The following is a 22,170-nucleotide window of genomic DNA, read 5'->3' as shown; positions in this document are numbered from 1 at the left end:
CAAATGGCGAACAACACTTGTCTCGACAAGTCATAGAGTTGACGAGCGCCCTTGCACAACAGAAAACCTTGGTGAATCAACTTTTGCAACGTATCGGGATCCAACGTGCCCCGGACGAGGTATCCCGAAGTAGGACAAGGGCAGACGAACATTTCCAGCAGCGTCCCGGTAAGCAGCCACTCGACCAGCCACGAGCCGAACGTTTGGGCAGTGTACATTCCCGTCTTAGAGCGCGAGGGAGCATGCACTCTCGACTAGGCCCACGGATGAGCATACATTCACGGTTGGGGTCACACTCCGATAGTCAACATGAGCAACCTTCCGGGCAAAGTGTCTATTCGCAGCTAAGCCCACAAGGAGCGTCATCCACCTCACATCAGAGTAGGCAGCACGACGGACGGAGAGAAGCAGTCACTCAATCCAGCTCAAGTTCAACCAGCAGCCTGCGAAGAACTCGCTCGCCTACTAGGAACGCACCACATGCACTGCATTCACGGCATAAACGAGCCAAACACATGGAAGAGCAGCCTAGACCAGCAAGTCATGACTGGGGGCAGCCGAGAGCTCCGCTACCCCAACAAAGGCAAATTCAGGAAGAAGTAGAGAGACTCTTGACCAAGCGATTGCATGATTTCCAACGCAACGAGGTCACCGACGAGGCACTACGACGGAACATGACCAACATAAGCAGGTCACCCTTCACGGACGAGATCGAGCAGGCAGAGCCTCCACGAGAGTTCAGCATGCCACATTTCACATCTTTCAAAGGGGATGAAGACCCGGAGAGACACTTAAAGCGCTACCGAAGCGCAATGATCCTTTATCGAAACAACGATGAGCTTATGTGCAAGATATTCGCCACCACTCTACAAGGCGAGGCGCAAGATTGGTTCTACACCCTGCCGTCACAATCCATCCGGAATTTCTACGAACTTTCTTTGGTTTTCACCAAAGAATATTCATCATATCGCTCGATCAAAAAGAAATCTGATCATTTGTTCAACGTCAAGAAGAACCCAAAGGAGTCAATTCGCGACTATGTGAGGAGGTTCAAAGTAGAGAAGGCAAAAATAGTCGGATGCAACGACTCGATAGCTAGAACAGCCTTCCAAAAAGGAATTCCAGCAGACCACCCGCTATTTGGAAAATTGATCATGAAAGAAGATCTAACTCTGGCAGACTCTTTTGCTTTGGCAGAGAAGTATGCACTTTGGGATGAGGCTCGCCAATGCACATTCAAGGACTTGAAGAAGTACCCGGCATCACCTCCCTAGAAGCAGCGGATGACTTATTCACATGTTTGACGATATCTAAAGTAGCAATAAGCTCTACCATCATGCGAGAAGAGATGGGGGCCCGACTACCTGTATTCCACAGTTACCTGTATTCTACAGTTCAAAAGCTCTCCTCGATGTTATTAAAAATTCAAAAGCTAACTTTGGTGATAGTTGTTGCAACCCAGAAGCACAAGTTTTACTTTCAAACGCATGCAATCATCCTAATGACGTACTATTCTGCCCAATCCAGACGCGCGACGATAAAGGTGTAGACCATGGCAGATGTAAAGTTTTCTAACGAACGCAACACTAGAAAGACACACTCGAAAGCAAGTTTTGTCCTCGTCACCCTAAAAGATTCTACATAGGAGCAACATGTACCGGCAGTTGAGTACCATTTCTTGCTGCGCATCACACGGCCCTAGCCGACCCTTGCTCAATGATTCAACTCTAGAGTGGCCCAATACCGGCAGTTGAGCATCTCCTGTTGCGTATGACATGGCCCCATCTCCACAGCTCCCTACTGCGTCTTCACGCCGAGCCTAGGTGACGCAACAGAGCAGCCCAACGATGCCTCAGAAGTAGCCGAGCACACTCTAGCTGCGCCTACTCCACCCGATGGAGACTTCTGGCATTTGCATGTCGACGATGCAGAAAAGCCTTCATCACTGCCGGCAGAGAAGGCTCCAAAAAGATGGATCCCATATGGGAAGGTCCGTACAAGATCAGCAGAGTAGGGGGCAAGAGTAATTACACCCTCACCACCATGAAGCGGTAAAAATATTGAAAAGAAATGGATGGCCTACAATCTGAAGAAGTACCATGTGTGACCTCCCGCTACATCAAAACCCGAAGACTCAATAAGCTCGACGGGCACCACCTCACAAGCTGGGGACTATCCAGTTGTTATGCAGTTCCTACCTTACAGCTAAAGTTCTCGTTCGTTTCACTCGTTTTTTAATGAGGAATTTAGAAGTAATCACAACTTGGCTTGGTTACATGCTTACAACAACTAATCACTCCTGCACTTCAAAAGAAGACTGCGCCCTTCTTAGGGACTCATCGCAAGAATTGCGCCCCCCGAGGGACCAACCATGCTCTCCAGTGCGATAGGGTAAACCAATTCTCCGACACCCATATGGGTCAGCTCTCCAAGACGGGAGGATAAACTTTACACTCCGAATATCCAGACGTGGATAAGCCTGGCTGCCCTAGTATAACTAGATGCACGATGGCTTGCGCCGGGATTCCTAGAAGTAGCCGCAATGGTCTTTTTCAAGGCTTAGCTAACTGAAGGATTTTGGGTCTCTTGGCCTAATCCGTGGGGAACCGGGCCCTAGAGACGGAGAGGGCACGTTACGCAGTACATTCGATGGACGGCTGCCCTGGAATCCTAAAGCTGCTACCGAGTGCACTAAGGTAGCCTACGGATTCCGGAAGACTGCCTACGGCTTGCCCTTCGAGCAGTGAAGCCGCACTAGACTTATACAACCGCACATTCTTGTGAAAGGTTAAACAAGCTAGCGCGCATATACGAAGTTTTATCCACTGCCGACATGCTACGTAGTCGATAAGCTTCACCTCTGCCAAGCGCAGAACAACCTACACCAAGTCCTAAAGTGTTGTGATACTTGCTACACAACCTACGGAATTGAAGAAAGTCAAGGTTAACAGCCGAGTGGTTACGCGGACTTGTCTACTTCTGTAAGTAAGGCATTCGGCTGCCAACCCTATGGCTAACAACTTTGCAAAGTTCTACACCAACACCTACGGTTGCATAGGCTACGCGAGTTTGTCTGCTTATAAAAAAGTAGCATGCCTGCCACTGGTCTATCAAGTCTAAAGGTTAGGGCATGAACAAAAGAAGTGAAAATGAAGAAAAACGAAGGAAAACATGTTTATAAACAACTAGTAAAGGCCGAATGAGTTCAAGCAAAACAAGAGCTACAAGGAAAAACAAAGAAAATCCTAAAGGCTACCTAAAATACTACACTACAGCAACTTGGACATCCCACAACTACTCGATCGCCACACCTTCAACAGCCGTAACGCTCTTAGCAGCGGCATCATCCGGCGCTTCACCCCCGGCTGCCCTAGTCTGGGCACTAACTTCTCCAACTACTTCACCAATGGAAGCTTTAAAAGTAAAAGCAAACAAGTCTTCCGGAGAAATAGAGAAGGTCTTAAAACCTCAAGCCCATCATTCTCACCCTTCAGCTGCTCATTCTTCTTAAGCAGACTAACACGGACGCGCTACAGCTCATCCACTCTCTTCTTAGCATAAGTAGCGAAACGAAGCTCAGAAATTGCAAGCTTAAGATCTTGAATCTGAGGCGAATCAATCTCAGCAGCAAAGGGAGCAGGCTTTGGCGCCACTTTAGCAGCAGAGTCCACCTTACCACTCTTCATAATAGCAAGTCTCTACAAAGGTGAACCGGACTTGGCTCCCAAAGAACGTCCTGGTACAAACTTCGGCACTGGGGGCATGATAAAACCTTTACGCTGAGTAATCTTATCCACAATTGTACTAGCCATTCTCAACATGGAAGACGCCACATGCTCAGATCTAGCAGCCTTACATTTCTTCCCATTGGAAGAAGTCATGTCAATCACATACCTCTCGGTAGCAAGCGGACCCTCATGAGCAGCAGAAGAAGTCTTCAGTTTTTTCTTAACTGGCATCTCATGAGCAGGTGGGGAAGATCTCTTCTTTCCATCTTCATTCATAGTAAGCTCCACGACAGCGATCATATGAGCTAATGCATCCGCCTTGATCCTCTTTACCTCCTCTTTCCGAAGCAGCCCACATTTCTTTCAGCAAAGAGGACTAAGCAGCCAACGACATTCATGGTACTCAGCAGGGGAGCTCAACCCAGTATTCCAGCAGGCAGGAGGCCTGCATGCCCAACATTCCAGCAGCCCGTGAGACCCGCAATCTCCTTATTTCTCTCAATCGCCAGCCTGGCCCGAGTCAAGTCCAAGAGCCCAAAGGACATGAGCCATGCGATTCGCCTAACACTGCGCCCCAGCGCCACAATCCTCGACCCCAGCTGCACAAGCTGCCCTTGGTTCTAGCCAAGTCAAGCAGCTTAAAGCAGTGGTCCCTACCACAATACCTCATCGGCCCATGCCGAGCCGACTCCTGGCCTATGCCAGCCGACGTGCCGCACCACCCCGATGGCTGCCCTGCAATAGCACTATCCAAGAAGAAGGCAAGAAAAATTAAATTTTTCTTACATCGGTGCGGCACGGAAAAGACGAAGAAATCAACGAAAGACGGTCTTTTGCACAGGCAAGACGTAGAAGATTGCTAGAGGAGGGGGAACAAATATCCTCTAACTTTCTCTCTCTTGTTGGGTAGAATAAATTGCTCTCCAAAGTTGATTTAATAACCCACTTAAGGTGGACTTAAATAGGCTTTGAGAGAAATTTATTTCCCTTTCCTAGAAGGATCTAATTTCCATTTAAAGAGAGAATCAACAACAAAATAGGAATCAATTCAGAGTTGCCTAAAGCGAGAAAATCTCTACACCTGTTGCCCTTTTCTGCAAGCAGCCCAACAGGTGTGGGGGCATTTGTGGAGCCAAAAATATTCGCTAGGCGACACGTGGACTTTTGGACAAAAGAGGACAAAAATACCCTCGAAGCATACAAGGATTCCTACGCGCGAGCAGTGGGCAATCATCTTTCAATCAAGTCAAAAGTGCCCAAAAAAGGTAACAATTAAAAACCTCTCTCATCAAATCCTTTCTATAAGGTATTTCCCAAAACCTAGTATTTTCTATTTCATTATTTAGCTAATCAATTAGCTAAATAATATAAACCTACCATATCTCGTAAAATCACCCAATTAATAGCCCAAAACCGGCCCCCACTATTCACATCCTCATCTTTCCCATTTTCCTTATTAAAATAATCATTCATTTTTATAACCACCCATTTATTATTTTCATATTTAATTAGCCAATAAATTGGCAAATTAAACATGAAATTAACCCCCACAAAAACCCTATGGCTGGCTACTATTATTCAAAATAGGGCAAACCCTAACTCTATAAATAAACACATATTCTCACCAAAAATTCATTCCAACTCTCTCACAAAAAATCACAAATACTCTAAACACTATTTCTCTCTAAAATTCTAACTTTGGCATCGGAGGTTCTTCGGCCAAAGCCCCCCCCATTCATCGTGGGCACGTGAGGCTCTTGGCCTTAACCTAAGGTGCTAGTTGTTTTGTAGGTGCAAAATCGTCCAAGATCGAAGAGGAGAAAATTTGCATCCACACTATTCACTTTACCCTTTGTTTTATCCTTATCGTTAAAACTTAAAGTTTTCAAGTTCTTTTCATTAGTTTTCCTTTTTCTTTTTCCGTCTAGAAAATAAAGTTACAAGTTAGCTAACTGTCACTTTTGAGACTTAACATCTTCACAATTTCAAATTCGCAAAATTAGGAAAGGGATCCTCTCCAAATCTATACTTCTAGAGCCCATTGATCAAATGATCCAGGTCTTTAAAATTTGATCCAACAGCTAAAAGTAAAGAAATTGTAAAAACTTTTAAAAACTGCAATAGTTTTTGGCCGTATGATCGAATTTTAAAGGTTCAAATCATTTAATCCCAAAGCTTCGGATACATAGATCTGAAGAGGAGCTCTTCCTCCAAAATTGAAACATTCTTGTAAGTAAAGGACTTCACGTGTCATGTGTTTGTGGAAAAATATCCATCAAGGCGTATAAACTAGTCCACTGGGTAGGCCTCTTGGATGTGGAAGTAAATGTAAAGTATGTCAAGAGCAGCAGCAGCAGCAGCAGCAGCAGCATTTGGAAGAGACCATGATTGGCAGTTGGTCAAGGCAGTTAAAGCCAACTTAAATTATTCAAAGCCAGCAGTTATAGCGTAACAATAACTTATATAATACGAATACAAGATAATATATTGTCTCTGATGTTTCGGGTTAATTATATAATATTATGTAGAGAAAAACATACACATATGGTCCCATCAGTTACACGAGTTATCACACTGACAGTGTATTCAAACTATTTAAGTCCTCCAGTAAACAACTTTTTTTTTTTTTTCGGAAACTGTCCTCCAGTTCATAGAATTAAAAAGCTAATTCGCCTTCATATTGGTCGGTTTTTGTATCGATTATTAAAATCCCAAAATTAGGTTATTATTATCTCCGACCTTTTAGACAAATTTAGACCAAATGTCTAAGAAAACTAGGAAAGGAATCAATATTGAAAGTGGACAAGGGGACAAATTAAAGGCTGCTCAAACCTTGCTTTGGCAAAAGTCAATCATGACTAAGACCATTTCCAATCTTAGAGGATAAATTAAACAATTTCAGTCAAATTTTTTTGGCTTCAATGTTAAAATGGTTCATGTATTTTAGTTATTAGGTCAATTTAGTCAATGTCTTTTTAATTTGGTCAATTTGATCCTTGTGTTTATCTCCATTAGCCAATTAAGAACATTTATATATATATATATATATATATATATATATATTAAATATTATAAATTATTATAAGCTTATTTATAAAATTATGATAGTTTTGAATTAAAATATTTAAAATTAAATAAAATTAAAAATTAAAAGAAAATTTATTTTCCTCCCAATCTTCGACCTCCTCCCTAATTATCCCATCTCTTTTCTATGTCACTACCTTAATCATTTTTTAGATTGGAAGTTTTATTTCTTGTAAGTGTTCTTTTTCATTGATTTGCATTTTTCTGTAAAGGGAAAGGGTAACTTTTCTCATATGATTTTTCTTATGAGTTTTTTTTTAATATAGATTGAATTAAATGTCCTTAATTGGCTAACAGAGACAAACATGAGGATTAAATTAGCCAAATCGAAAACACGGGGACTAAATTCGTAATATGGCTATAAGTATAACACATGGACCTTTTTGACATTTAAGCTACAATTTTTAAGCCATAACCCAAAAACTGTTTTGCTTCACCAACCCTTATGACTTAAAATATTAGCTTAGAGTATTAAATAAAGATTTTAGCCTATATTTTTTTCAGTTAACTTTTTTGAAAATAAAATTTATGTAAATTATCCTAATTTATTTTTATGAACATTTAATATAAAAATATTTAAATTCCGATAAGTAATTAAAATCATACAAATACATATGTATTTATAAAGTTTTAAGTGAAATCGATTTGAATAATTTTAGATGTTAGATTTAATTTTGGGCTGTCTAATTTTTTTTTTTTTACCATTAGATTTGATCTCATTTTATAGATTATAAGTGAAAAACAAAAAAATGTTTTAAATATGATAGTTTAGTGGATCCAGAATAATTTAAGCCAGACTTAATCCTAGGAAGAATTTAGCTAGAAATATATTTTCTCTCCAGGGCTTATTTTAACCCAATGGTTGGAGATGGTTTGGAGGGGTTTTAAAACTTATATTTTAAGTTTTACCCCATAGGTTGGAGATGGTCTAACTTACATTTACCAAAAGAAGTTGACAAAGTTAAAAGTAAGTTGTAATTATTTTTGTATACATTGTTTGTTTCCTTGTTTAAATAAAGGTAGTAATGAATAAGTAAAGGGTACAACTTGAAAGAGGCCAAAAATGTGAAATCATACCAAACATATGTGTGAACCTGCTAAAGCTAAAAGTTGACCATACACCTAATGATATTGGTCCAAAGTCATATACATTAGAACCAAATGAGCAAAAGGACAATACTTGGGTCGTGACTAGATCTATCAATGGATCATTTTTTGACTAGGATGGATCTGAACTGAATGACATATAATACTGCAGCACACATCCTCTTGTTTTTAAACTCAACGCCCATTAAATTTCCATCTATTTCGAAAGTGCAAAAATCTATTGAAGTTTTTTTTTACCAAGATGACGTGTTTATGATATTGCTCGTTCGTATAATAGTTTACAATATTATTGGTCGGTATCATCTTTGTGTAAGTGTTTTTGCTTTTGTCGATTTACATCACCGTCGGCCTTATCTGTGGCCAAGGTTGGTGGCAATCTCATGCTTTTCCTCTGTCTTTTTCTTTTCCTTTCTCTTCCAATGTCTGCAATTTTACCAGTTTTGTTTTCGTCCCAATATGCACATCACACTATCACCACCCTAATGTTCTTCTTTCCTTTGATTTCACCATCTTGAGCCCTAAATCCCGATCACCGTTTCCTCCATCTCCTTCGGTCTATCCCTATTCATTATCTTCATCAGTTGGCTCCATCATCATTCCATCCATCCTCAATTCTGATCAATCACCGCCTATGTTCACCACGAGTAGTCGCAGATTTATGGGAGGGTGTGTAAAGCTTTGGCTCGAGTGTTCGCACCATCACCTTTGTTGGTCCTTATCGGCGTTGTTGCTCATGGGATCTTTCTTTCGGCGGACTTCCTTTGTTTCGTGGCGGCGATCATTGTGGTGGTCATTGGAAGATGATGCAGCCTTCCTCTTCCCCAACTCTTGGGTTCGTGATGGTGTGATCTCAGGTGTTTGCGAGGGGCGACAGATCGTGTTGCTAATGGGGTGGAGCTGTGGTAGTGGCGGCAGCTACAATGACTGTAGCTTCTTTTGGGTTTTCCTATTTGTTTTATGTGTTTAGTGGGCTTTGTCTTTTTGTGTTTTGTGGTCTTCTCTTTTGTGCTTACCTTGTGTCTAGGCCTTATGTTTGTACTTGTTCTTTATTTGTAATGTAACTCTACCCTTTCATAAAAAACGAAAATAAAAAAGAGGTCCCAGCTAGTAGTATTAGAAGTAAATGATTCTCAAAGATAGTTCTTCCACAGAGATGAATATCTAGAAACACTACTAACCCGACGACTCGATATAGTAAAATTCCAAAAGCATTTTCAGGTCAGAAATCCGGAATTCAAAGCATACGTAGTCCTTGTCAAACCCAGAACAAGGGAGACAAAATAACTTGTTGAGACCAACACACACACCTCAATTAACATCCTCCGGAAACATATAAATCCGCAAAAAATAGTCCACAAACCAGACTAAGTGGTTGTTGATTTCTGTGTGTGTATATACATTTCTTCGTCCCTCCTAACAGTAAGCCGGGATTGTCTTTCCTAAATGTATTACCCATGTACCCGCCCGAGTGACTAGAGTAAAAAAGCAAACCAGATTAGCAGTATTCACAAAAAAAAAGGTAGCAGTAGCATCGCAGAGACTCAGTAGAACAACATTGATCCCTGGACATTCTCATGCAACTTAGGGAGTTCTGGAACCTGGACGCTCTCTGATGAAGTGGCACTTATTAACAGAACTAAAGAACACTATGAACAAGCAGAAAGAAAGAAAATGAAAGAACAAAGTATTTCTAATTTCTTAGTAATGAAGTGTTTTTACAAAGCTTTCTTACCAAATGTGGAAAGATCAAATGGCTATATGTACTAACCAATCACAATCTACAATTACAATATTACCCTCTAACTTCTTTACTCAATTACAATCTTATCCTTTTTAACAAACTCAATTCCCAGCTACCTTTGTAACTAACTTGACTTACACCTCCTTGCCATGTGTCATTGGTTAATACTCCCCCCTCAAACATAGCTGGGGAATCCCCAAGCTATGGTTGTAAGTTGCTGTGATCAGTGGATGTATGTGCACTTGAAAACTCCAACATTGCTTGATGAATATCCGGCATGTTGGAATTGGAAGGTCCCAGAGTAAGATTAATACAATGTTTGACAAAGATCGGACTGTGAAGACCCTTAGTAAATACATCTGCAACCTGCTCTTCAGTTGAGATATAATGCACAATGATATCACCTTTTTGCACTTTATCTCGAACAAAATGAAAATCGGTATCTAAATGTTTGATCCGAGAATGAAACACTGGATTGGAGCACATTGCCAAAGCATAGAGATTATCACAATGAAGTTTAGGTGGTATTGGTAGAAACTGATGCACATCTTTGAGTAATGACCTGATCCAGTAGATATCAGCTGCACAGTGAGCTAAAGCTTTGTATTCAGCTTATGTTGAACTTCGAGATATTGTGGCTTGTTTCTTTGACTGCCATGATACGGGATTAGATCCAAGAAACACCACAAAACCAGTAATAGATCTCCTAGTTCAATTAGAATCAAAATATGCAGCAATGTGAAAATCAGATGTTTTGGTATACTTCAAACCACAGTTTAAGGTTCCCTGTAAATATCTCATGATTCGTTTCACCAAGTGCATGTGTAGATCTGTTGGATGAGTCATATATTGACAAACAACATTAACGAAATGAGCAATATCTGGGCGAGTGAAGGTGAGGTACTGAAAGGCTCCCACAAGACTTCGATAATGAGTAGGATCAGCTAAAGCATTACCTTAATTCACAAGTAACTGAGAGTGAGGCTTAGATGGTGTTGATGTAGATTTACAATTCTCCATCCTTGCTTTCTTGAGTAGCTCTTTGGCATATTTGGATTGTGTTACCATCAATGAACCATCAGAATGATAATGAATTTGCAATCCCAAGAAATATGTTAATTTGCCCATATCCTTTAAATCAAACACTTCAGCAAGACTAGTGATAACATATTGAATCTTTTGGGAGGATGAACCAGTAAGGATTATGTCATCTACATATAGAAGAAGTAGAATAACATCCCCATCATCAACCATTACAAACAAACTAGAATCTGATAAGGCAGTTTTAAACCCAAGTGCAGGAAGAAAGCTTGTAAATTTTGAATTCCAGACCCTTGGTTCCTGTTTAAGACCATACAAAGACTTAACTAATCGACAAACATGATTTGGATACGTATGATCAACAAATCCCTATGGCTACTTCATATATACTTCTTCCTCAAGATCACCATGAAGGAAAGCATTCTTGATATCCAATTGTCTTAAGTTCCAATTAAATTGTGTTGCCAAAGCAAGAATGATTCTAACTGTAGTATGCCTGACCACTAGACTGAATGTCTCAGAATAGTCCAAGCCCTCATTTTGACTGAACCTTTGTGCCACTAATCGTGCCTTATACCTGGATATAGTGCCATCGGAATTCCGTTTGATTTTATAGACCCATTTACTCCCAATAACTTCTCTATAGGATGGAAGAGAAACTAGTCTCCAAGTCCCTTAAGCCTTTAAGGCATCAAATTCCTCCTGCATAGCCTACTGCCACTGAGTTACTTTTGATGCATCTCAAAAGTGTTTTGGTTCTTCACTCTCTCCAATATCAGCAAGGAAAGAGAAACCACAATGATCCATTGTAGTAGGAGAAACTGAAGAAGGCTTAATTTGGAGCGATTACAATTCAGGGAATCTTGCAATAAAGGAAGAATAATCCTGTCTTGGTATAGCCCCTGTTTTAAGCCTTGTCTGAATACCAGTAGTTACATTTGAGACATCACAATTCCTTGCCATGGGATTAGAAGAGGGGAAAGGAAGAATTACCTGTAGTTGTGCAGAATCTAAGACAGGAAGCAAGGGAACTGTACCAATTGGAGTGGAAAAAGTAGTTGTTGATGATGCTTGTGTTTCAAATTCCTGCATATCTGAACCTTGATAAAGAAGACTAGATGTATGATGTTGAACTGTAGAAGATGTTAATGAGGTATTCTCATACTGATGCATTGAAGATACAGTGTTCTCAACTAGACTGTCATTAACTAAAGTCCTTACTAGCATAGGAACAGGAATAAGCACTAACATTGGTCGAGAATTGGTAGTAGCAGACTGTTCTTCTTGTGATAATTTTGGAACTTTCGTAGAAGGAAACAAAGCCTCATAAAAATAACATGTCTTGCAATGATTAACTTACTATTTATTGGGTTATAACAAATCACCCTTTTGTAGCCCATTGAATAGCCTAAAAATATACACATTTCAGATCTTGACTGCAATTTATTGGCATTATATGGTCTTAACCAAGGGTACAAAGCACAACCAAACACCTTTAAGGACTTGATATCATGTTGTTTATTATAAAGTCTATAGTAAGGAGACTTCATAGAAGTAGACTTGCATGGCATTCTATTTATAAGAAATACAGAATGTGCACATGCATAATACCAGAACTCAATTGGTAAGTTAGCTGTGACCAGTAAAGTTATTGCAGTCTCTACTATATGCCTATGCTTCTTTTCAATCAAACCATTTTGTTGTGGGGTGTATGGACATGAGATCAACTGTGCTATTCTTTTTTCACCAAGAAAGGTTTTAAAAGAGTGACTAACATACTCTCCTCATCCATTTGATTGTATACATGTTATAGGTATTCCAAACTGTGTATGAATGAAATTGTAAAATCTGACAAACACAGAAAAGAGATCTGACTTATTACACAATGGAAAAATCCAAGTGTACCGTGTGTATTCATCAAGGAAGGTTAGATAGTATCTATGTCTTGCTAAGGACTTTATAGGAGATGGACCCCAAATGTCTGTATGAACCTTTTCAAAAGGTGATGTACATTTATCAATCCTAGAAGAAAAGGGAAGTCTTGACATTTTACCCTTGATACAATGATTACACATACTATGTTTATCATCTACATCAACTAATATACCAGATTTTTTCAACATCACAGCAAGTATTTCATTTGTAGGATGACCCATCCTTTGATGCCAAAGATTGGATTTTACCATTTGTCCAAGAAAACTAGATGAATTCTGAACCACCGACTACACTTCTTTTGAACATTTGATTACATGAATTTGAAACAGTTGCCTGGGTTTACTCTTTCCTTGGTACAGAATCGCCATTGTCTTCTTGTCCTGTACAAAAAACTTACTCTCATCACATATGAACCAACTATGGTTATCAGCATATAGTTGTTGGACAGATAATAAGCTTCGGGAAATATGTGGAACATGCAACACATTATTAAGAACAAGATCACTAGATTTAGTTTTTAAAATTGTGGAACCAGTATTAGCAATGGATAACCCTGTGCCATTGCCAACAGTTATTGTTTCAGAACCTTGGAAAGGTGTAACTCAATCGAGAGAATTGACATCTGCAGTGATGTGATGTGAAGCTCCAGAGTCTACAATCCAAGCATCATTATGATTGAAATCTATTAAATGTTGTGTAGCCATAGCATTGAAGGATGGTGGTGGTGGTTGAGCTTGATAAGCATAATTACCTCTGTGATAACATTCCAAAGCAGAATGACCCATCTTCCCACATATCTGACACTCAACAATGAAACCTGGAGATGGCATAGTTGTGTTTCTTCGAAAACAGTTCACTGCAGTATGACCCCTTTTATTGCATATCTGACACTCAACAACCACATTAGTCCTGATATCAATGTTCCCGGACCATGGAGTAGACCCAGTCTGCCTTGTATTAGCTTGAAACCCAGAGGAACTACCAAAGGTAAAAGATTTGCCTTTAAACCCACCATTCGACTTGAAATCGTTGTTACCTTTGTAGCCTGGACCATTGAACGTCTTATATCCAAACTGATTTCTTGAACCAGTATTATGACCCATAAAACCAAATCCATAAGATGGTGGATAAAATGTGGAAGGATCAGGAGGAAATGGTTGAGAATTTTGTTGTGGAAATGGCTATAAGTATGGTTGTGATGCAAGAATACACGGTTGTGCAGTTCCAGTATAAGGAGACTGAATTATAGTACCTCCAGTAATTGATGGAATATGACTATGTCCTGCAAGATTGGATGTAGAACCAGAACCAGAAGAAGATCCAATACCAGAAGAATTCACACCATTAACATATAATGCTGACATGTTTTGAGACAACAAATTTATTTCACCCTCAATTTCCTTTTCAGCACCCAATAACTGCGCCCTAAATTCTTTCAAATTAATAGCTGACTCCCTAGCCAATATCTCAGCTCGTATAACAGAATACTCCTTAGGTAGACCAGCCAAACCAGCAATTATAATAACATTATCAGAAATCAACTCTCCAGCTGCAGTTAATTGATCCCTAATAGTCTTTTCAATCGCAACAGATATTTATCAATTGTATCTGTGCCCTTTTGAATAGTGTGCAATTCAGTTTTAAGATGATTTACTCTAGACTTAGAAACTGATGCATACCTATCCACCAGATTACTCCATGCCTCAAATGCAGTGCGACACCCTAAAAAATACTCCATAGCCTTATCAGTAAGGGTTGCCAGTAACAAACTTAAAAGTGCCATATTCATAGACTCATGTTCAATATAACCTAATGTAATTTCAGACGATATCCCTAATTCTGTACTAACCACATACTTTGGTGGACACCCTATCGTACCATCAAAATAGCCAAAAAGCTTATATCCTTTAAGAACTGACTGAAATTGGAACGCCCATTTGACAAAATTATCATCCCGCAACTTTATAGTAAACATAACATGCCCAGTAAATTCTCTACTTTAAACGATGAAGATGCCATTCTTGTACACCACTTTAATAAGAAAACATTAAAATCTTGACTTCTCAGGAGAATGATACTCCAAATTTCACAGAAAGACTAACACTCTCTTTAATCACAAATTTTTTACTTCTCAGGAGAATGATACTCCAAGATGCACAGAAAATAGAAAGACTAACACTTTCTTCAATCTCAAAGTCTCAACTATTAGAGAATAATACTCTAAGATTCACAGAAAAACTAACAATTTCTTCAACCACAAAATTTCAATTCTTAGAGAATGATACTCCAAGATATACAGAAAGAATGATACTTTCTGAAATCAACACATTAGGAATGAAAAACAAATTCCAAATCTCACACAATGCATAACATCCACAACTCCAGAAAACCCAAACAATACTACAATACGAACAAAAAAACGATTTCACCTGATACACACCGCAAATGTCCCAAACTCTTCAACTTGCACAACTGCAATCTGCAACCCACTCTGCGATCTTGCAAATCTACCCAAAAACTAAACACTGTGCGATTCCAAACGAAAGAGAAGCTACAACCCACTCTTGGGACCGTCAAACTTCCAAAACCCTGATTGAATGACAGCGGAAGATTTCTTCAGGATCGGAAATGGCAAGAAGCCAGGACCGGCGATGATACCATATTAACAGAACTAAAGAACATTATGAACAAGCAGAAAGAAAGAAAATGAAAGAACAAAGTATTTATGATTTCTTCGTAATGAAGTGTTTTTACAAAGCTTTCTTACCAAATGTGAAAAGATCAAATGGCTATATGTACTAACCAACACAATCTACAATTACAATATTACCCTCTAACTTCCTTACTCAATTACAATCTTATCCTCTTTAACAAACTCAATTCCTAACTACCTGTGTAACTAACTTGACTTACACCTCCTTGCCATGTGTCATTGGTTAATAGCACTGCCCTTCCCTGATGAAGTTTCCGACAGATCCTCAAACTTCATGAACTGCCCCACTTGTGCTGCAGCAAGGTGGGCATAGCAAATGGGCGCCAGTGCAAAATGTCGTTAAGTGTGCTTAATTTGCCAATGGAGATTACAGTTGTACTCCTCTGCTACCTCAAATAAGCAAATATACATTAATACATACAGATAATATCAATTAAGAGATTGTTTGGACAAAGTCATATGAAAGCGGTTGAAAATGAAAAGCTTACACATAAGAAAGGGAGTGAATGAGGTTTTGCAAGTCAGTCGGGAGAAAATCCAATCTCGTCAACCAAGACATGATAGTGTGCTGGCCTCGAAGTTCCCTGTTATATGATGCAAACAAAAGATAATGAATATGATTGTAAGTTAGAAACTTGAGTCGGAAAACAAATTATTCTGATCAAATTGAAAAAAGATAAATACTGCAAAACCCTTCTATGCTTGATGAACATTTATGTTACTATACAAAAACCTGTTTTTGCATTGTCAATCCAGTATTTAGAGTTCCATCCCATCCCATCACAATCAGTAGTAAACAGAATTCTTTTCGAAAAGATTTCCTTTTAAAAAGGTAAACGAAATTTGATAGCAGAAGTGTAATTTTAGATACTATCTTCTTTTCCTTTCAGAGGGGGAAGCTTACTATATTCCTCCTTAAGCACACATGTAGAAGTCGTAATTCCGTGGATGCGCAATCTCTGTGTCCACAACTGTCCCTGGAGAGAGAGAGAGAGAGCATCAGAACAATTACATAAATGATTAAAGTGGACCTAAACCAAATCAGAAAGTAGCAGACCAGGTGGAACATTATCTGGGGAACACTGTTGAAATAGCTTCGTGTGATGATTCTTCTGTTCAATAATCACAGTACATTTGGAACATTAACCTAACATTAACCTCCCCATGGTGCTGGGAAGCCTGTAATAATAAAATCTGACCGTCTCAATATTAAGAAACAAAAAACGGCACTCCAGTCCATTAATGCTCTTGGCCGAACGGGGATTATGCAGGAATTAGGCAGTGAGTGATGAACTTCAAATAAATGAAGTTCACAAGTCCGTAATTCTTCTTAATTACATCACACCCTTCACAAAATATAGTGTAGAATCAGGTCTCATTTAAAGTTATACTTCTTGATATGTGATGTGTACTGCTATGATACTAAATTCCCTGCTTAAATACCTGATAATACCAGCATCATTTCCATTTTCCAGTGGCTCGTATAGTTGTATATAGCATCAATCATCTCCAGCTTAGGAGATTGTACCGTTCTAACAGCCTAACAGCTGGTCTGTAACTTGAAATAAGTGACCGACTTTGAGAGCGAACAACCCAAAACTCCAAAAAAAAAAAAAATTGAAGGATAAACAAAATGACCATTCACAGATTGATAGATATTTTAAAAGAAACTGGAAGTTGTAATTACCGCAGCAACAGAAGGAATATCTGATCAACCAGGAGACCCGTGAGAGGCATCCATTCCCAAATCACTGTAGAAGGAACACGCGAGGAGTGCTCCATTGCCAACAAAGAATTTATTCCTCCAAGCTATAAAAATAACAAACAAAAGAAAACAATAGGGTCTGTAATTTATTAAAGAATATATATCAGATATTCAACCTGTAGTTTCTTGCCTTAGAATTGATCTTAAGAAGTACATTGGTAAGGCACGGATCACTGATCTTAGTAGGGGAATGCATTGCTTGGCCCTCCTAAACTCAGTAAGGCTTTGTTTCTTCCAAGGCCCTATAAAATGTGTAAGAGCATAAACTGATTAGATTAGCGAATCAAGAGGTACTTGGATTGTCGGCATTTATAACTTAGATTTTCGGTGTGAGATTTAGAGGGCGATGAATAACATATCACAACGGGATAGCTAGATGTGAAATTTCTGTAGTATATATTTGTTGTTTATGAATTTTGCATTTTCTTTTGTCAAATTCGGTGAAATGTGAAGAAGTGACTTCATTGTGTAATTTTGACAAAGAGCAAAGTAGTGAAAAGTGGTGACAGTTGGACACATCTCATTTGAGATGCTTAGAGAATTTGTGTGACACGTAAATCTAGACCTGACACTCGAATTTTGTGGTGTCAAGAGGCAGTAACACGACTATATTTTATTTCTCTTCATGTTTATTTTTTATTCGACCGATGCACGTAACGGACAAAACCATTGATTAAAACTTGAAAACGTCATGTATACTTAATTTGTATGTATTTTGTTGAAATGAAAGAAACGTGAACAATTTACGTCATTCAGTAGTCTAATTGTCTAGAGTAGTTTGTGTAACTCATTCATGACCTCTTGATCATCGACTGTAACTATAGCTTGAAATGGAGATAACTATATATTATTTTTTTAATTTATGTTGTTAGATTAGAAAAAAAAAATGTGAACAATCGACATTATAAAAGAACATGTTTGAGTTCCCTTGCATTTACCATCACATATGAAAAAATAAATAAAAAATTACATGAGCTTAACATTACAATCCATTGTCATTCGCTACCTAATAATTAGATTTGATTATATGGTATTTGATTCCCATACAGCTCTCTACCTATTTTTCACTTTTATGAGTTACCAAGTTAGATAACTTGGTAACCTTTTTTTTTTCTTTGAAACAACAATGTTCTACTTTAGTAGGGATTAAGCCATACAATGGGTCAATAATAATAAGTGGAAACAAAATATTAATTAGTAGAGAAAAATACTATTGGATTCAAGTGAGTCAAACCTGAAACACACCATTTATAAACGGAGAGAAATATTAGTGTGTGTCAATTGGCATAGTTCATAGTTAACCACAATTTTTTTCTAAAAATATGGGGAAGTTTATTTCACGTTCTTGAACCTGTTTTTAAAGCTAACACTGTCACAGTGAAATTTTGAGGGAGGCTGAATATGAGTTATGAACTACAAAGCCAAAACATAGGGTCGTTTGTCAAAAATAAAAGAAGATAGACTTTTCTATTTCTATTTCTATTACTTGCTTTCTCAGCATTTCGCTAGTTAAGGAGTTAAAGTTAGACAAGATCAAGAGAAAAAAAGGATTTTGAAGTTTACACTAGGTTTTGCACGATAGCATCGAGATCATACCTCTAACAACTTGACTAATTTGGCCAAAGAAAAGCTAGACTCACTTTCTAAATTAAACAAACTGTAAATTAAACTGTTTCACACAAATATTACACATGAAATGGAAGACCGTTCAAGCTTTTATTATCTCACAAGACAAAGCATTTCATACATTTGAAACAAAAACGAAAGAAATTACATTAACATCTTTGCAACTCAAGCAAGACCGCGCAGTTGGAGATAAATAGCTCAGGAGGGATAGAAGGGGGAGAAGAAGGTCCACGAAGCGGAGATGGGATGTTTGCATATTGAGCTATCTTGACTTGCACTTCCACTTTGTCGGGCTTGCAAGGTCAAGAAAACTTGAAAATTCTTCGTGGAGTGTTAAAGAAACAAAAAAATTACATAAAAAGAATAAGCTCAGGAGAGATACCGCCCTGACGTCTACCACCACATGACTCTCTTTTCTTCAGCTATGCTGCCAACTACTTCACCAGCTGGATCAGCCATGAGAACCATGAAACGTAGTACCAAGGTTCCATCCACCAATTGAGCCATGGTTAGAGAGAGAGAGAGAGAGAGAGAGAGAGAGAGATAGATAGAGAGGATGAAGTAGAAGGGGTCGGAGTCACGGAGGTATCAGGGTTGACTAGAACTACTGCTGAACAGTGCCCTGATGGTATGAAGAATGGGGATACGGATGTGATGATATTTACATCGAGGGAGTGGCCACAGACTGGAATAAAAACTGATGGGTATAATTGGGGTCTTTAATAGAAGAATAAGGTGATGTCGTTTTCAAGCTAAGAACCAAGGATAGACAATTTGCATATATAATGAGAGTTTGTTTCTTGGGATTCAAAAATCAAATCAATTTCCAGAATAAGGACTCTTTTGTGCTTTTGTTCTTGTATTTTTGTTTCTAAACAGAATTTTGCACTGATTTCAAGGACTAATTCTACTGCCACATCCTAAATTTGTTTTGGTCAAACTACTAGTTTTACCTCTTTACTTCTTAAACTTTTCCTCTATATTGGAATGGACTTTGTTACAACTCAAGTAATTAAAAACGTTAATCACTACACCTGAATTGTTGTTTTCAGAATAAAAAAAATTATTCTTGCAAAACTGAGATATAAGTATAATTGATCTTGGAAGATAAATTGTAAAAGAACATGATGCAGTGCACGAGAGTTAATATGTTCCTGTATTAAACATGTTTTTGGTGGCTTTTCATCTTTCAAAGTCATGTTTTAATTAAATGCCTAGTAACTATAATCCTTAGTAGTAAGTTATCTACTAAAAAAGTGCTTTTGGAACCCTAAGTGCTTCTTATGTACTAAAAATTAGTCATCAATTAGTGAATTTATAAATTGGTCGTGTGAGTGAATTCACAATAGTAGTGTCGAGCAAGCTTTGTTGCCCTTGGTTAAGTGATTCTCAAGTTACCTATCCTCTGTCTCTTCGAGACCCTTGACTTGTCATTTGCCTCTAGTTGAGTGATTTCTAGGTTACCTATCTCCCGTCTCTTCGAGATTCTTGACTTGTCTTGCATCAGAACATGTAACAAAAAAATAATAAACACGCATCTTTTTTAGCTTTTCACATACTTTTATTTTAATTTTAGCTGTTGTTTATATTTGATTTATAAAAAAATTTAAAAAAAAAAAAGCGTGTGAGAAAATCATCTTTCTAAAAAAATTTGGTGCATTTATTTTAGGGAACTTTAACGAAAAAATTTCGGTACTGTTTACTTTAACGAAAAACCATATTTTTACACTAAAAAATTAATCATAGTACTATTCATTTTACTCTTTATTTTGTTCTTATCGTTAAAACTCAAAATTTTTAAACTATTTTCATTAGTTTTTCTTTTATATTACGGGGTTGGCAACTTGTATCACAGCTAGCCTTGCATTACAAATTTACATGCATGCAGAGGAAGCTTTGAGTTTGACTGCATAAAACAAAGAAAAGTGGGCTTTGAGTCAAACCTACATCTTCTCACCATTTCAAGCAAATCTCTGCCGTTTAATTCAAACCTACATCTCTCTCTCTCTCTCTCTCTCTCTCTCTCCTCTTACTCACCATTTCAAGCAAATCTTTGCCGTTTAATTCAAACCTACAACTCTCTCTCTCTCTCTCTCTCTCTCTCTCTCTCTCACTGCTGCTGATACAGGTACAGATGGAGAAAGAACATGAACAAAGCCCAAGGAGTTTTTAGCTACAAATGGGGGTCTCTTCAGCAACCGATACTTTATTTACTGTGCCTTTTGTCCCTCTCTGCAACCTTTCCAAAATCACACAAAACCAAAACCCCCAAAACCCTAATTCTCATGTCTCACGTAATTATTATACCCTTTGCTGCTTCGGCACTCTCATCAGAACTGGCCCCTCCTGCGATATTGCTGTTAAGTCAAGCTCAGACATTATTACACATTTTCAAACCAAAAACACTTCTTTCAAACTAGGGTTTTGGATTTTTTTAGCTGAAACGGTCAAATTTCTTTATATTTAATTTAGCTGCAGGTTTAGGTACGTAATTTAACAGTAAATGGGCATTGGCCAAGTGAATATGTATTGGCCTACTGACAAATCTCTGGCCATTCCTGGAGGTACAATATATAATTACAGAGATTGATCTTCTGCAACTATTTATTTCATATACTCGAGTGCTCTAACCAACCCAACTTGTATGTGTGTATATCTGATTCAAACCCGTGAAGATTACTCGAAGATCATCATCATGAAACCTTTACGTCATACTATGTCACATGCTTTGTTGTCACATGAATTGTTGTGGGGGGCCTATATATCTATCTCCTATATATTAACGACATTTTGGTATAAATATATTTAGGGTTACCTACATTTATACATCTTTTAGAACACTGTAGGAAGTCTTCTGGGTAATGGGCAACTCAATTTCCTTAAATAAACAGTAACCATTTGTAATGAACAATAACTGCTCAAGTACATCTCTACCCTTAAACTGAATAGCTCGACAATTCATATTAAAATATTATAATAATAAAAGAATAGATAAAAGTATTTGAAAATATTGAAATGTAGTGTAAAGTGGAAGAATATGGTTAGGTATTTATAGAAAAAAATTATAAATTTTTATATTTTTAATTAGTTTGTTATAATTTCTATAATTTTTTAATAATTTAAATTGTGACTGACATCATGACGACGTCAGCCTTATGCCACATAGGCAAGGCACTGGACGCGATTATTACCTGACTTCTTTATCGGGCTCGCCTTGGGTCCAATTGCCCGAGCGGGCTGGAGTGTTTTGGGGAGGGGGGAGAGTGGAATGGGTTGCCTATCCCCAAGGCAATAAGCAATGGTGGAATTGCTCTTAGGTTTGAGTTGGTTTTCAAAATAGATTAGGTTTCAATATTTTTTATAATGCACTTTTGAGGTTTTAAAAATTGTATCGTTTAATACATTTTATTTATTTGATTGTCTTGTGTTA

The 22,170-nt window shown here is 38.2% G+C and overlaps 1 long non-coding RNA gene across 1 annotated transcript; it reads right to left on the bottom strand.

The window, feature by feature from the left end:
- Nucleotides 1-15,343: 15,343 nt before the first annotated feature.
- On the bottom strand, nucleotides 15,344-17,435 carry LOC139193530 (uncharacterized). The gene is made up of 4 exons (XR_011577730.1): nucleotides 16,407-17,435; nucleotides 16,254-16,326; nucleotides 15,838-15,933; nucleotides 15,344-15,732 (listed from the first exon to the last, which is right to left on the bottom strand). It is a non-coding gene; the product is annotated as an uncharacterized lncRNA (long non-coding RNA).
- Nucleotides 17,436-22,170: the final 4,735 nt, after the last annotated feature.

Source organism: Malus domestica, chromosome 17, assembly GCF_042453785.1.
Source record: "Malus domestica chromosome 17, GDT2T_hap1".
Lineage (NCBI taxonomy): Eukaryota > Viridiplantae > Streptophyta > Magnoliopsida > Rosales > Rosaceae > Malus > Malus domestica.
Note: the sequence above shows the minus strand (reverse complement) of the source record. Positions and strands in the feature narration are given on the sequence as shown.